Source organism: Oculina patagonica, chromosome 10 (genome assembly GCF_052425735.1).
Source record: "Oculina patagonica isolate OP01 chromosome 10, crgOcupat, whole genome shotgun sequence".
Lineage (NCBI taxonomy): Eukaryota > Metazoa > Cnidaria > Anthozoa > Scleractinia > Oculinidae > Oculina > Oculina patagonica.
Genome location: NC_135767.1, coordinates 18,317,259 through 18,332,191, shown reverse-complemented (window position 1 = coordinate 18,332,191; position 14,933 = coordinate 18,317,259). Strand labels below are relative to the sequence as shown.

The window sequence follows — 14,933 nt, the reverse complement described above, 5'->3', positions numbered from 1 at the left end:
GTCTTGAAGTGCAATATTTTAACGGAAGTCAAAATCTTGAAGTTCAATATTTTAACGGACGTCAAAATCTTGAAGTTCAATATTTTAACGGACGTCAAAATCTTGAAGTTCAATATTGGAACAAGCGTCAAAATCTTGAAGTTCACTATTTTAACGGACGTCAAAATCTTGAAGTTCAATATTTTAACGGAAGTCAAAATCTTGAAGTTCAATATTTTAACGGACGTCAAAATCTTGAAGTTCGATATTTTAATGGACTTCAAAATCTTGAAGTGCAATATTTTAACGGAAGTCAAAATCTTGAAGTTCAAAATTTTAACGGAAGTCAAAATCTTGAAGTTCAATATTTGAACGAGCGTCAAAATCTTGAAATTCAAAATTTTAACGGACTTCAAAATCTTGAAGTTCAATATTTGAAAGAGCGTCAAAATCTCGAAGTTCAAAATTTTAACGGACGTCAAAATCTTGAAGTTCAATATTTTAACGGGCGTCAAAATCTTGAAGTTCGATATTTTAACGGACGTCAAAATCTTGAAGTTCAATATTTTAACGGACGTCAAAATCTTGAAGTTCAAAATTTTAACGGACGTCAAAATCTTGAAGTTCAATATTTTAACGGACGTCAAAATCTTGAAGTTCAATATTTTAACGGACGTCAAAATCTTGAAGTGCAATAACTTAACGGAAGTCAAAATCTTGAAGTTCAATATTTGAACGGACGTCAAAATCTTGAACTTCAATATTTGAACGGACGTCAAAATCTTGAAGTTCAATATTTTAACGGACGTCAAAATCTTGAAGTTCAATATTTTAACGGACGTCAAAATCTATGATCTTGAAGTTCAAAATTTTAACGGACGTCAAAATCTTGAAGTTCAATATTTTAACGGACGTCAAAATCTTGAAGTGCAATATTTTAACGGACGTCAAAATCTTGAAGTTCAATATTTGAACGAGCGTCAAAATCTTGAAGTTCAGTATTTGAACGAGCTTCAAAATCTTGAAGTTCGATAATTTAACGGACTTCAAAATCTTGAATTGCAATATTTTAACGGACGACAAAATCTTAAAGTTCAATGTTTGAACAAGCGTCAAAATCTTGCAGTTCGATATTTTAACGGACGTCAAAATCTTGAAATTCAATATTTGAACAGACGTCAAAATCTTGAAGTTCGGTATGTGAACGTGCGTCAAAATCTTGAAGTTCGATATCTTAACGGACGTTAAAATCTTGAAGTTCAATATTTTAACGGACGTCAAAATCTTGAAGTTCGGTATGTGAACGTGCGTCAAAATCTTGAAGTTCGATATCCTAACGGACGTTAAAATCTTGAAGTTCAATTTTTTAACGGAAGTCAAAATCTTGAAGTTCAATATTTTAACGGACGTCAAAATCTTGAAGTTCAATATTGGAACAAGCGTCAAAATCTCGAAGTTCAATATTTTAACGGATGTCAAAATCTTGAAGTTCAATATTTTAACGGACGTCAAAATCTTAAAGTTCAATATTTTAACGGACGTCAAAATCTTGAAGTTCAATATTTTAACGGACGTCAAAATCTTAAAGTTAAATATTTTAACGGACGTCAAAATCTTTGATCTTGAAGTTCAAAATTTTAACGGACGTCAAAATCTTGAAGTGCAACATTTAAAAGGACGTCAAAATCTTGAAGTTCAATATTTTAACGGACGTCAAAATCTTCAAGTTCAATATTTTAACGGACGTCAAAATCTTCAAGTTCAATATTTTAACGGACGTCAAAATCTTGAAGTTCAAAATTTTAACGGACGTCAAAATCTTGAAGTTCAATATTTTAACGGACGTCAAAATCTTGAAGTTCAATATTTTAACGGACGTCAAAATCTTGAAGTTCAATATTTTAACGGACGTCAAAATCTTGAAGTTCAATATTTTAACGGACGTCAAAATCTTGAAGTTCAATATTTTAACGGACGTCAAAATCTTGAAGTTCAAAATTTTAACGGACGTCAAAATCTTGAAGTGCAACATTTAAAAGGACGTCAAAATCTTGAAGTTCAATATTTTAACGGACGTCAAAATCTTGAAGTTCAATATTTTAACGGATGTCAAAATCTTGAAGTTCAATATTTTAACGGACGTCAAAATCTTGAAGTTCACTATTTTAACGGACGTCAAAATCTTGAAGTTCAATATTTTAACGGACGTCAAAATCTTGAAGTTCAATATTTTAACGGACGTCAAAATCTTGAAGTTCAAAATTTTAACGGACGTCAAAATCTTGAAGTTCAATATTTGAACGAGCGTCAAAATCTTGAAGTTCGGTATTTGAACGAGCTTCAAAATCTTGAAGTTCGATAATTTAACGGACTTCAAAATCTTGAAGTGCAATATTTTAACCGACGTCAAAATCTATGATCTTGAAGTTCAAAATTTTAACGGACGTCAAAATCTTGAAGTGCAATATTTTAAAGGACGTCAAAATCTTGAAGTGCAATATTTTAACGGACGTCAAAATCTTGAAGTTCAATATTGGAACAAGCGTCAAAATCTCAAAGTTCAATATTTTAACGGACGTCAAAATCTTGAAGTTCAATATTTTAACGGACGTCAAAGTCTTGAAGTGCAATATTTTAACGGAAGTCAAAATCTTGAAGTTCAATATTTTAACGGACGTCAAAATCTTGAAGTTCAATATTTTAACGGACGTCAAAATCTTGAAGTTCAATATTGGAACAAGCGTCAAAATCTTGAAGTTCAATATTTGAACGGACGTCAAAATCTTGAAGTTCGGTATGTGAACGAGCGTCAAAATCTGGAAGTTCGATATTTTAAAAGACGTTAAAATTTTGAAGTTCAATATTTTAACGGATGTCAAAATCTTAAAGTTCAATATTTTAACGGATGTCAAAATCTTGAAGTTCAACATTTAAAAGGACGTCAAAATCTTGAAGTTCAATATTTTAACGGACGTCAAAATCTTGAAGTTCAATATTTTAACGGATGTCAAAATCTTGAAGTTCAATATTTTAACGGACGTCAAAATCTTGAAGTTCAATATTTTAACGGACGTCAAAATCTTGAAGTTCAATATTTTAACGGACGTCAAAATCTTGAAGTTCAATATTTTAACGGACGTCAAAATCTATGATCTTGAAGTTCAAAATTTTAACGGACGTCAAAATCTTGAAGTTCAATATTTGAACGAGCGTCAAAATCTTGAAGTTTGGTATTTGAACGAGCTTCAAAATCTTGAAGTTCGATAATTTAACGGACTTCAAAATCTTGAATTGCAATATTTTAACGGACGACAAAATCTTAAAGTTCAATATTTGAACAAGCGTCAAAGTCTTGAAGTGCAATATTTTAACGGATGTCAAAACCTTGAAGTTCAATATTTCAACGGACGTCAAAATCTTGAAGTTCAATATTTTAACGGACGTCAAAATCTTGAAGTTCAATATTTTAACGGACGTCAAAATCTTGAAGTGCAATATTTTAACGGACGTCAAAATCTATGAACTTGAAGTTCAAAATTTTAACGGACGTCAAAATCTTGAAGTGCAATATTTTAAAGGACGTCAAATTCTTGAAGTGCAATATTTTAACGGACGTCAAAATCTTGAAGTGCAATATTTTAACGGACGTCAAAATCTTGAAGTTCAATATTGGAACAAGCGTCAAAATCTCGAAGTTCAATATTTTAACGGACGTCAAAATCTTGAAGTTCAATATTTTAACGGACGTCAAAGTCTTGAAGTGCAATATTTTAACGGAAGTCAAAATTTTGAAGTTCAATATTTTAACGGACGTCAAAATCTTGAAGTTCAATATTTTAACGAGCGTCAAAATCTTGAAGTTCGGTATTTGAACGAGCTTCAAAATCTTGAAGTTCGATAATTTAACGGACTTCAAAATCTTGAAGTGCAATATTTTAACCGACGTCAAAATCTATGATCTTGAAGTTCAAAATTTTAACGGACGTCAAAATCTTGAAGTGCAATATTTTAAAGGACGTCAAAATCTTGAAGTGCAATATTTTAACGGACGTCAAAATCTTGAAGTTCAATATTGGAACAAGCGTCAAAATCTCGAAGTTCAATATTTTAACGGACGTCAAAATCTGGAAGTTCAATATTTTAACGGACGTCAAAGTCTTGAAGTGCAATATTTTAACGGAAGTCAAAATCTTGAAGTTCAATATTTTAACGGACGTCAAAATCTTGAAGTTCAATATTTTAACGGACGTCAAAATCTTGAAGTTCAATATTGGAACAAGCGTCAAAATCTTGAAGTTCAATATTTGAACGGACGTCAAAATCTTGAAGTTCGGTATGTGAACGAGCGTCAAAATCTGGAAGTTCGATATTTTAAAAGACGTTAAAATTTTGAAGTTCAATATTTTAACGGATGTCAAAATCTTGAAGTTCAATATTTTAACGGACGTCAAAATCTTGAACTTCAATATTTTAACGGACGTCAAAATCTTGAAGTTCAATATTTTAACGGACGTCAAAATCTTGAAGTTCAATATTTTAACGGACGTCAAAATCTTGAAGTTCAAGATTTTAACGGACGTCAAAATCTATGATCTTGAAGTTCAAAATTTTAACGGACGTCAAAATCTTGAAGTGCAACATTTAAAAGGACGTCAAAATCTTGAAGTTCAATATTTTAACGGATGTCAAAATCTTGAAGTTCAATATTTTAACGGACGTCAAAATCTTGAAGTTCAATATTTTAACGGACGTCAAAATCTTGAAGTTCAATATTTTAACGGACGTCAAAATCTTGAAGTTCAATATTTTAACGGATGTCAAAATCTTGAAGTTCAATATTTTAACGGACGTCAAAATCTTGAAGTTCAATATTTTAACGGACGTCAAAATCTATGATCTTGAAGTTCAAAATTTTAACGGACGTCAAAATCTTGAAGTTCAATATTTGAACGAGCGTCAAAATCTTGAAGTTCGGTATTTGAACGAGCTTCAAAATCTTGAAGTTTGATAATTTAACGGACTTCAAAATCTTGAATTGCAATATTTTAACGGACGACAAAATCTTAAAGTTCAATATTTGAACAAGCGTCAAAATCTTGCAGTTCGATATTTTAACGGACGTCAAAATGTTGAAGTTCAATATTTGAACGAGCGTCAAAAGCTTGAAGTTCAATATTTTAACGGACGTCAAAAGCTTGAAGTTCAATATTTTAACGGACGTCAAAATCTTGAAGTGCAACATTTAAAAGGACGTTAAAATTTTGAAGTGCAATATTTTAACGGATGTCAAAACCTTGAAGTTCAATATTTTAACGGACGTCAAAATCTTGAAGTTCAATATTTTAACGGACGTCAAAATCTTGAAGTTCAATATTTTAACGGACGTCAAAATCTTGAAGTGCAATATTTTAACGGACGTCAAAATCTATGATCTTGAAGTTCAAAATTTTAACGGACGTCAAAATCTTGAAGTGCAATATTTTAAAGGACGTCAAATTCTTGAAGTGCAATATTTTCACGGACGTCAAAATCTGGAAGTTCAATATTGGAACAAGCGTCAAAATCTCGAAGTTCAATATTTTAACGGACGTCAAAATCTTGAAGTTCAATATTTTAACGGACGTCAAAGTCTTGAAGTGCAATATTTTAACGGAAGTCAAAATCTTGAAGTTCAATATTTTAACGGACGTCAAAATCTTGAAGTTCAATATTTTAACGAGCGTCAAAATCTTGAAGTTCAATATTGGAACAAGCGTCAAAATCTTGAAGTTCACTATTTTAACGGACGTCAAAATCTTGAAGTTCAATATTTTAACGGAAGTCAAAATCTTGAAGTTCAATATTTTAACGGACGTCAAAATCTTGAAGTTCGATATTTTAATGGACTTCAAAATCTTGAAGTGCAATATTTTAACGGAAGTCAAAATCTTGAAGTTCAAAATTTTAACGGAAGTCAAAATCTTGAAGTTCAATATTTGAACGAGCGTCAAAATCTTGAAATTCAAAATTTTAACGGACTTCAAAATCTTGAAGTTCAATATTTGAAAGAGCGTCAAAATCTCGAAGTTCAAAATTTTAACGGACGTCAAAATCTTGAAGTTCAATATTTTAACGGGCGTCAAAATCTTGAAGTTCGATATTTTAACGGACGTCAAAATCTTGAAGTTCAATATTTTAACGGACGTCAAAATCTTGAAGTTCAAAATTTTAACGGACGTCAAAATCTTGAAGTTCAATATTTTAACGGACGTCAAAATCTTGAAGTTCAATATTTTAACGGACGTCAAAATCTTGAAGTGCAATAACTTAACGGAAGTCAAAATCTTGAAGTTCAATATTTGAACGGACGTCAAAATCTTGAACTTCAATATTTGAACGGACGTCAAAATCTTGAAGTTCAATATTTTAACGGACGTCAAAATCTTGAAGTTCAATATTTTAACGGACGTCAAAATCTATGATCTTGAAGTTCAAAATTTTAACGGACGTCAAAATCTTGAAGTTCAATATTTTAACGGACGTCAAAATCTTGAAGTGCAATATTTTAACGGACGTCAAAATCTTGAAGTTCAATATTTGAACGAGCGTCAAAATCTTGAAGTTCAGTATTTGAACGAGCTTCAAAATCTTGAAGTTCGATAATTTAACGGACTTCAAAATCTTGAATTGCAATATTTTAACGGACGAAAAAATCTTAAAGTTCAATGTTTGAACAAGCGTCAAAATCTTGCAGTTCGATATTTTAACGGACGTCAAAATCTTGAAATTCAATATTTGAACAGACGTCAAAATCTTGAAGTTCGGTATGTGAACGTGCGTCAAAATCTTGAAGTTCGATATCTTAACGGACGTTAAAATCTTGAAGTTCAATATTTTAACGGACGTCAAAATCTTGAAGTTCGGTATGTGAACGTGCGTCAAAATCTTGAAGTTCGATATCCTAACGGACGTTAAAATCTTGAAGTTCAATTTTTTAACGGAAGTCAAAATCTTGAAGTTCAATATTTTAACGGACGTCAAAATCTTGAAGTTCAATATTGGAACAAGCGTCAAAATCTCGAAGTTCAATATTTTAACGGATGTCAAAATCTTGAAGTTCAATATTTTAACGGACGTCAAAATCTTAAAGTTCAATATTTTAACGGACGTCAAAATCTTGAAGTTCAATATTTTAACGGACGTCAAAATCTTAAAGTTCAATATTTTAACGGACGTCAAAATCTTTGATCTTGAAGTTCAAAATTTTAACGGACGTCAAAATCTTGAAGTTCAATATTTTAACGGACGTCAAAATCTTGAAGTGCAACATTTAAAAGGACGTCAAAATCTTGAAGTTCAATATTTTAACGGACGTCAAAATCTTCAAGTTCAATATTTTAACGGACGTCAAAATCTTCAAGTTCAATATTTTAACGGACGTCAAAATCTTGAAGTTCAAAATTTTAACGGACGTCAAAATCTTGAAGTGCAACATTTAAAAGGACGTCAAAATCTTGCAGTTCAATATTTTAACGGACGTCAAAATCTTGAAGTTCAATATTGGAACAAGCGTCAAAATCTCGAAGTTCAATATTTTAACGGATGTCAAAATCTTGAAGTTCAATATTTCAACGGACGTCAAAATCTTGAAGTTCAATATTTTAACGGACGTCAAAATCTTGAAGTTCAATATTTTAACGGACGTCAAAATCTTGAAGTGCAACATTTAAAAGGACGTCAAAATCTTGAAGTTCAATATTTTAACGGATGTCAAAATCTATGATCTTGAAGTTCAAAATTTTAACGGACGTCAAAATCTATGATCTTGAAGTTCAAAATTTTAACGGACGTCAAAATCTTGAAGTTCAATATTTTAACGGATGTCAAAATCTTGAAGTTCAATATTTTAACGGACGTCAAAATCTTGAAGTTCACTATTTTAACGGACGTCAAAATCTTGAAGTTCAATATTTTAACGGACGTCAAAATCTTGAAGTTCAATATTTTAACGGACGTCAAAATCTATGATCTTGAAGTTCAAAATTTTAACGGACGTCAAAATCTTGAAGTTCAATATTTAAACGAGCGTCAAAATCTTGAAGTTCGATAATTTAACGGACTTCAAAATCTTGAATTGCAATATTTTAACGGACGACAAAATCCTAAAGTTCAATATTTGAACAAGCGTCAAAATCTTGCAGTTCGATATTTTAACGGACGTCAAAATCTTGAAGTTCAATATTTGAACGGACGTCAAAATCTTGAAGTGCAATATTTTAACGAGTGTCAAAATCATGAAGTTCAATATTTGAACGAGCGTCAAAATCTTGAAGTTTAAAATTTTAACGGACGTCAAAATCTTGAAGTTCAATATTTTAACGAGCGTCAAAATCTTCAAGTTCAATATTTTAACGGACGTCAAAATCTTGAAGTTCAATATTTTAACGGACGTCAAAATCTAGAAGTACAATATTTTAACGGACATCAAAATCTTGAAGTGCAATATTTTAACGGACGTCAAAATCTTGAAGTTCAATATTTTTTCGGACGTCAAAATCTTGAAGTTCAATATTTTAACGGATGTCAAAATCTTGAAGTTCAATATTTTAACGGACGTCAAAATCTTTTTGTTCAATATTTTAACACTTCAAAATCTTGAAGTGCAATATTTCAACGAGCGTCAAAATCTTGAAGTTCAATATTTGAACGGACGTCAAAATCTTGAAGTTCGGTATGTGAACGAGCGTCAAAATTTGGAAGTTCGATATTTTAACGGACGTTAAAATTTTGAAGTTCAATATTTTAACGGATGTCAAAATCTTGAAGTTCAATATTTTAACGGACGTCAAAATCTTGATGTTCAATATTTTAACGGACGTCAAAATCTTGAAGTGAAATATTTTAACGGACGTCAAAATCTATGATCTTGAAGTTCAAAATTTTAACGGACGTCAAAATCTTGAAGTGCAATATTTTAACGGACGTTAAAATCTAGAAGTTCAATATTTTAACGGAAGTCAAAATCTTGAAGTTCAATATTTTAACGGACGTCAAAATCTTGAAGTGCAATATTTTAACGGACGTCAAAATCTATGATCTTGAAGTTCAAAATTTTAACGGACGTCAAAATCTTGAAGTAAAATATTTTAAAGGACGTCAAATTCTTGAAGTGCAATTATTTAACGGACGTCAAAATCTTGAAGTTCAATATTTGAACGAGCATCAAAATCTACCAGTTCAGTATTTGAACGAGCGTCAAAATCTGGAAGTTCGATATTTGAACGGACGTCAAAATCTTGAAGTTTGGTATTTGAACGGACGTCAAAATCTTGAAGTTCAATATTTTAACGGATGTCAAAATCTTGAAGTTCAATATTTTAACGGACGTCAAAATCTTGAGGTTCAATATTTTAACGGACTTTAAAATCTTGAAGTGCAATATTTCAACGAGCGTCAAAATCTTGAAGTGCAATATTTGAACGGACGTCAAAATCTTGAAGTTCGTTATGTGAACGAGCGTCAAAATTTGGAAGTTCGATATTTTAACGGACGTTAAAATTTTCAAGTTCAATATTTTAACGGATGTCAAAATCTTGAAGTTCAAAATTTTAACGGACGTCAAAATCTTGAAGTGCAATATTTTAAAGGACGTCAAAATCTTGAAGTGTAATATTTTAATGGACGTCAAAATCTTGAAGTTCAATATTTGAACGAGCGTCAAAATCTTGAAGTGCAATATTTTAACGAGTGTCAAAATCATGAATGTTAATATTTGAACGAGCGTCAAAATCATGAAGTTCAATATTTTAACGGAAGTCAAAATCTTGAAGTTTGGTATTTGAACGGACGTCAAAATCTTGAAGTTCAATATTTGAACGGACGTCAAAATCTTGAAGTTCGGTATGTGAACGAGCGTCAAAATTTGGAAGTTCGATATTTTAACGGACGTTAAAATTTTGAAGTTCAATATTTTAACGGATGTCAAAATCTTGAAGTTCAATATTTTAACGGACGTCAAAACTTTGATGTTCAATATTTTAACGGACGTCAAAATCTTGAAGTGAAATATTTTAACGGACGTCAAAATCTATGATCTTGAAGTTCAAAATTTTAACGGACGTCAAAATCTTGAAGTTCAATATTTTAACGAGCGTCAAAATCTTCAAGTTCAATATTTTAACGGACGTCAAAATCTTGAAGTTCAATATTTTAACGGACGTCAAAATCTTGAAGTACAATATTTTAACGGACATCAAAATCTTGAAGTGCAATATTTTAACCGACGTTAAAATCTAGAAGTTCAATATTTTAACGGAAGTCAAAATCTTGAAGTTCAATATTGGAACAAGCGTCAAAATTTCGAAGTTCAATATTTTAACGGACTTCAAAATCTTGAAGTGCAATATTTTAACGGACGTCAAAATTTTGAAGTGCAATATTTGAACAAGCGTCAAAATCTTGAAGTTCAATATTTGAACGGACGTCAAAATCTTGAAGTTCAATATTGGAACAAGCGTCAAAATCTGGAAGATCGATATTTTAACGGACGTTAAAATTTTGAAGTTTAATATTTTAACGAACGTCAAAATCTTCAAGTTTAATATTTTAACGGACGTCAAAATCTTGAAGTTCAATATTTTAACAGATGTCAAAATCTGTAAGTTCTATATTTTAACGAACGTCAAAATCTTGAAATTCAATATTTGAACGGACGTCAAAATCTTGAAGTTCGGTATGTGAACGAGCGTCAAAATCTGGAAGATCGATATTTTAACGAACGTTAAAATCTTGAAGTTCAATATTTTAACGGATGTCAAAATCTTGAAGTTCAATATTTTAACGGACGTCAAAATCTTGAAATTCAATATTGGAGAAAGCGTCAAAATCTCGAAGTTCAATTTTTTAACGGACGTCAAAATCTTGAAGTGAAATATTTTAACGGACGTCAAAATCTTTAAGTGCAATATTTTAATGGACGTCAAATCCCTAAATTCATTATTTTAACGGACGTCAAAATCTCGAAGTTCAATATTTTAACGGACGTCAAAATCTTGAAGTGCAATATTTTATCGGACGTCAAAATCTTGAAGTGCAATATTTCAACGAGCGTCAAAATCTTGAAGTTCAATATTTGAACGGACGTCAAAATCTTGAAGTTCGGTATGTGAACGAGCGTCAAAATTTGGAAGTTCGATATTTTAACGGACGTTAAAATTTTGAAGTTCAATAATTTAACGAATGTCAAAATCTTGAAGTTCAATATTTTAACGAACTTCAAAATCTTGATGTTCAATATTTTAACGGACGTCAAAATCTTGAAGTGAAATATTTTAACGGACGTCAAAATCTATGATCTTGAAGTTCAAAATTTTAACGGACGTCAAAATCTTGAAGTGCAATATTTTAAAGGACGTCAAAATCTTGAAGTGTAATATTTTAACGGACGTCAAAATCTTGAAGTTCAATATTTGAACGAGCGTCAAAATCTTGAAAATCGGTATTTGAACGAGCTTTAAAATCTTGAAGTTCGATATTTTAACGGACTTCAAAATCTTGAAGTGCAGTATTTTAACGGACGACAAAATCTTGAAGTTCAATATTTGAAGAGACGTCAAAATCTGGAAGTTCGGTATTTGAACGAGCGTCAAAATCTTGAAGTTCGATATTTGAACGGACGTCAAAATCTTGAAGTTCAATATTTGAACGGACGTCAAAATCTTGAAGTTCAATATTTGAACGGACGTCAAAATCTTGAAGTGCAATATTTGAACGGACGTCAAAATCTTGAAGTTCAATATTTGAACGGACGTCAAAATCTTAAAGTGCAATATTTTAACGGACGACAAAATCTTGAACTTCAATATTTTAACAGACGTGAAAAACTTGAAGTGCAATATTTGAACGGATGTCAAAATCTTGAAGTTCAATATTTTCACGGACGTGAAAATCTTAAAGTTCAATATTTTAACGGACGTCAAAATCTTGAAGTTCAATATTTGAACAAGCGTCATAATCTTGCAGTTCGATATTTTAACGGACGTCAAAATCTTGAAGTTCAATATTTCAACGAGCGTCAAAATCTCGAAGTTCAATATTTTAAGGACGTCAAAATCTTGAAGTTCAATATTTTAACGGACGTCAAAATCTTGAAGTGCAATATTTTAAGGGAAGTCAAAATCTTGAAGTTCAACATTTTAACGGATGTCAAAATCTTGAAGTTCAATATTTTAACGGACGTCAAAATCTTGAAGTGAAATATTTTAACGGACGTCAAAATCTTGAAGTTAGATATTTGAATGAGCGTCAAAATCTTCAAGTTCAAAATTTTAACGGACGTCAAAATCTTGAAGTTCAATATTTTAACGAACGTCAAAATCTTGAAGTTCAATATTTTAACGGACGTCAAAATCTTGAAGTGCAATATTTCAACGAGCGTCAAAATCTTGAAGTTCAATATTTGAACGGACCTCAAAATCTTGAAATTCGGTATGTGAACGACCATCAAAATCTGGAAGTTCAATATTTTAACGGATGTCAAAACCTTGAAGTTCAATATTTTAACGGACGTCAAAATCTTGAAGTTCAATATTTTAACGGACGTCAAAATCTTGAAGTTCAATATTTTAACGGACGTCAAAATCTTGAAGTTCAATATTTTAACGGACGTCAAAATCTTGAAGTGCAATATTTTAACGGACGTCAAAATCTATGATCTTGAAGTTCAAAATTTTAACGGACGTCAAAATCTTGAAGTGCAATATTTTAAAGGACGTCAAATTCTTAAAGTGCAATATTTTAACGGACGTCAAAATCTTGAAGTTCAATATTTGAACGAGCGTCAAAATCTACAAGTTCGGTATTTGAACGAGCGTCAAAATCTGGAAGTTCGATATTTGAACGGACGTCAAAATCTTGAAGTTTGGTATTTGAATGGACGTCAAAATCTTGAAGTTCAATATTTTAACGGATGTCAAAATCTTGAAGTTCAATATTTTAACGGACGTCAAAATCTTGAAGTTCAATATTTTAACGGACGTCAAAATCTATGATCTTGAAGTTCAAAATTTTAACGGACGTCAAAATCTTGAAGTGCAACATTTAAAAGGACGTCAAAATCTTGAAGTTCAATATTTTAACGGACGTCAAAATCTTGAAGTTCAATATTTTAACGGACGTCAAAATCTTGAAGTTCAATATTTTAACGGACGTCAAAATCTTGAAGTTCAATATTTTAACGGATGTCAAAATCTTGAAGTTCAATATTTTAACGGACGTCAAAATCTTGAAGTTCACTATTTTAACGGACGTCAAAATCTTGAAGTTCAATATTTTAACGGACGTCAAAATCTATGATCTTGAAGTTCAAAATTTTAACGGACGTCAAAATCTTGAAGTTCAATATTTGAACGAGCGTCAAAATCTTGAAGTTCGGTATTTGAACGAGCTTCAAAATCTTGAAGTTCGATAATTTAACGGACTTCAAAATCTTGAATTGCAATATTTTAACGGACGACAAAATCCTAAAGTTCAATATTTCAACAAGCGTCAAAATCTTGCAGTTCGATATTTTAACGGACGTCAAAATCTTGAAGTTCAATATTTGAACGGACGTCAAAATCTTGAAGTGCAATATTTTAACGAGTGTCAAAATCATGAAGTTCAATATTTGAACGAGCGTCAAAATCTTGAAGTTCAAAATTTTAACGGACGTCAAAATCTTGAAGTTTAATATTTTAACGAGCGTCAAAATCTTCAAGTTCAATATTTTAACGGACGTCAAAATCTTGAAGTTCAATATTTTAACGGACGTCAAAATCTAGAAGTACAATATTTTAACGGACATCAAAATCTTGAAGTGCAATATTTTAACGGACGTCAAAATCTTGAAGTTCAATATTTTTTCGGACGTCAAAATCTTGAAGTTCAATATTTTTTCGGACGTCAAAATCTTGAAGTTCAATATTTTAACGGATGTCAAAATCTTGAAGTTCAATATTTTAACGGACGTCAAAATCTTGATGTTCAATATTTTAACACTTCAAAATCTTGAAGTGCAATATTTCAACGAGCGCCAAAATCTTGAAGTTCAATATTTGAACGGACGTCAAAATCTTGAAGTTCGGTATGTGAACGAGCGTCAAAATTTGGAAGTTCGATATTTTAACGGACGTTAAAATTTTGAAGTTCAATATTTTAACGGATGTCAAAATCTTGAAGTTCAATATTTTAACGGACGTCAAAATCTTGATGTTCAATATTTTAACGGACGTCAAAATCTTGAAGTGAAATATTTTAACGGACGTCAAAATCTATGATCTTGAAGTTCAAAATTTTAACGGACGTCAAAATCTTGAAGTGCAATATTTTAACGGACGTTAAAATCTAGAAGTTCAATATTTTAACGGAAGTCAAAATCTTGAAGTTCAATATTTTAACGGAAGTTAAAATCTTGAAGTGCAATATTTTAACGGACGTCAAAATCTATGATCTTGAAGTTCAAAATTTTAACGGACGTCAAAATCTTGAAGTGCAATATTTTAAAGGACGTCAAATTCTTGAAGTGCAATATTTTAACGGACGTCAAAATCTTGAAGTTCAATATTTGAACGAGCATCAAAATCTACCAGTTCAGTATTTGAACGAGCGTCAAAATCTGGAAGTTCGATATTTGAACGGACGTCAAAATCTTGAAGTTTGGTATTTGAACGGACGTCAAAATCTTGAAGTTCAATATTTTAACGGATGTCAAAATCTTGAAGTTCAATATTTTAACGGACGTCAAAATCTTGAGGTTCAATATTTTAACGGACTTTAAAATCTTGAAGTGCAATATTTCAACGAGCGTCAAAATCTTGAAGTGCAATATTTGAACGGACGTCAAAATCTTGAAGTTTGGTATTTGAACGGACGTCAAAATCTTGAAGTTCAATATTTTAACGGATGTCAAAATCTTGAAGTTCAATATTTTAACGGAC

At 31.3% G+C, this 14,933-nt stretch overlaps 1 long non-coding RNA gene across 1 annotated transcript in view; it reads left to right on the top strand.

Annotated features, from left to right (window-relative positions):
* LOC144629273 (uncharacterized) overlaps positions 1 to 14,933 on the top strand; it is an 84,381-nt gene that overhangs the window by 36,899 nt on the left and 32,549 nt on the right. The window lies entirely within an intron of this gene.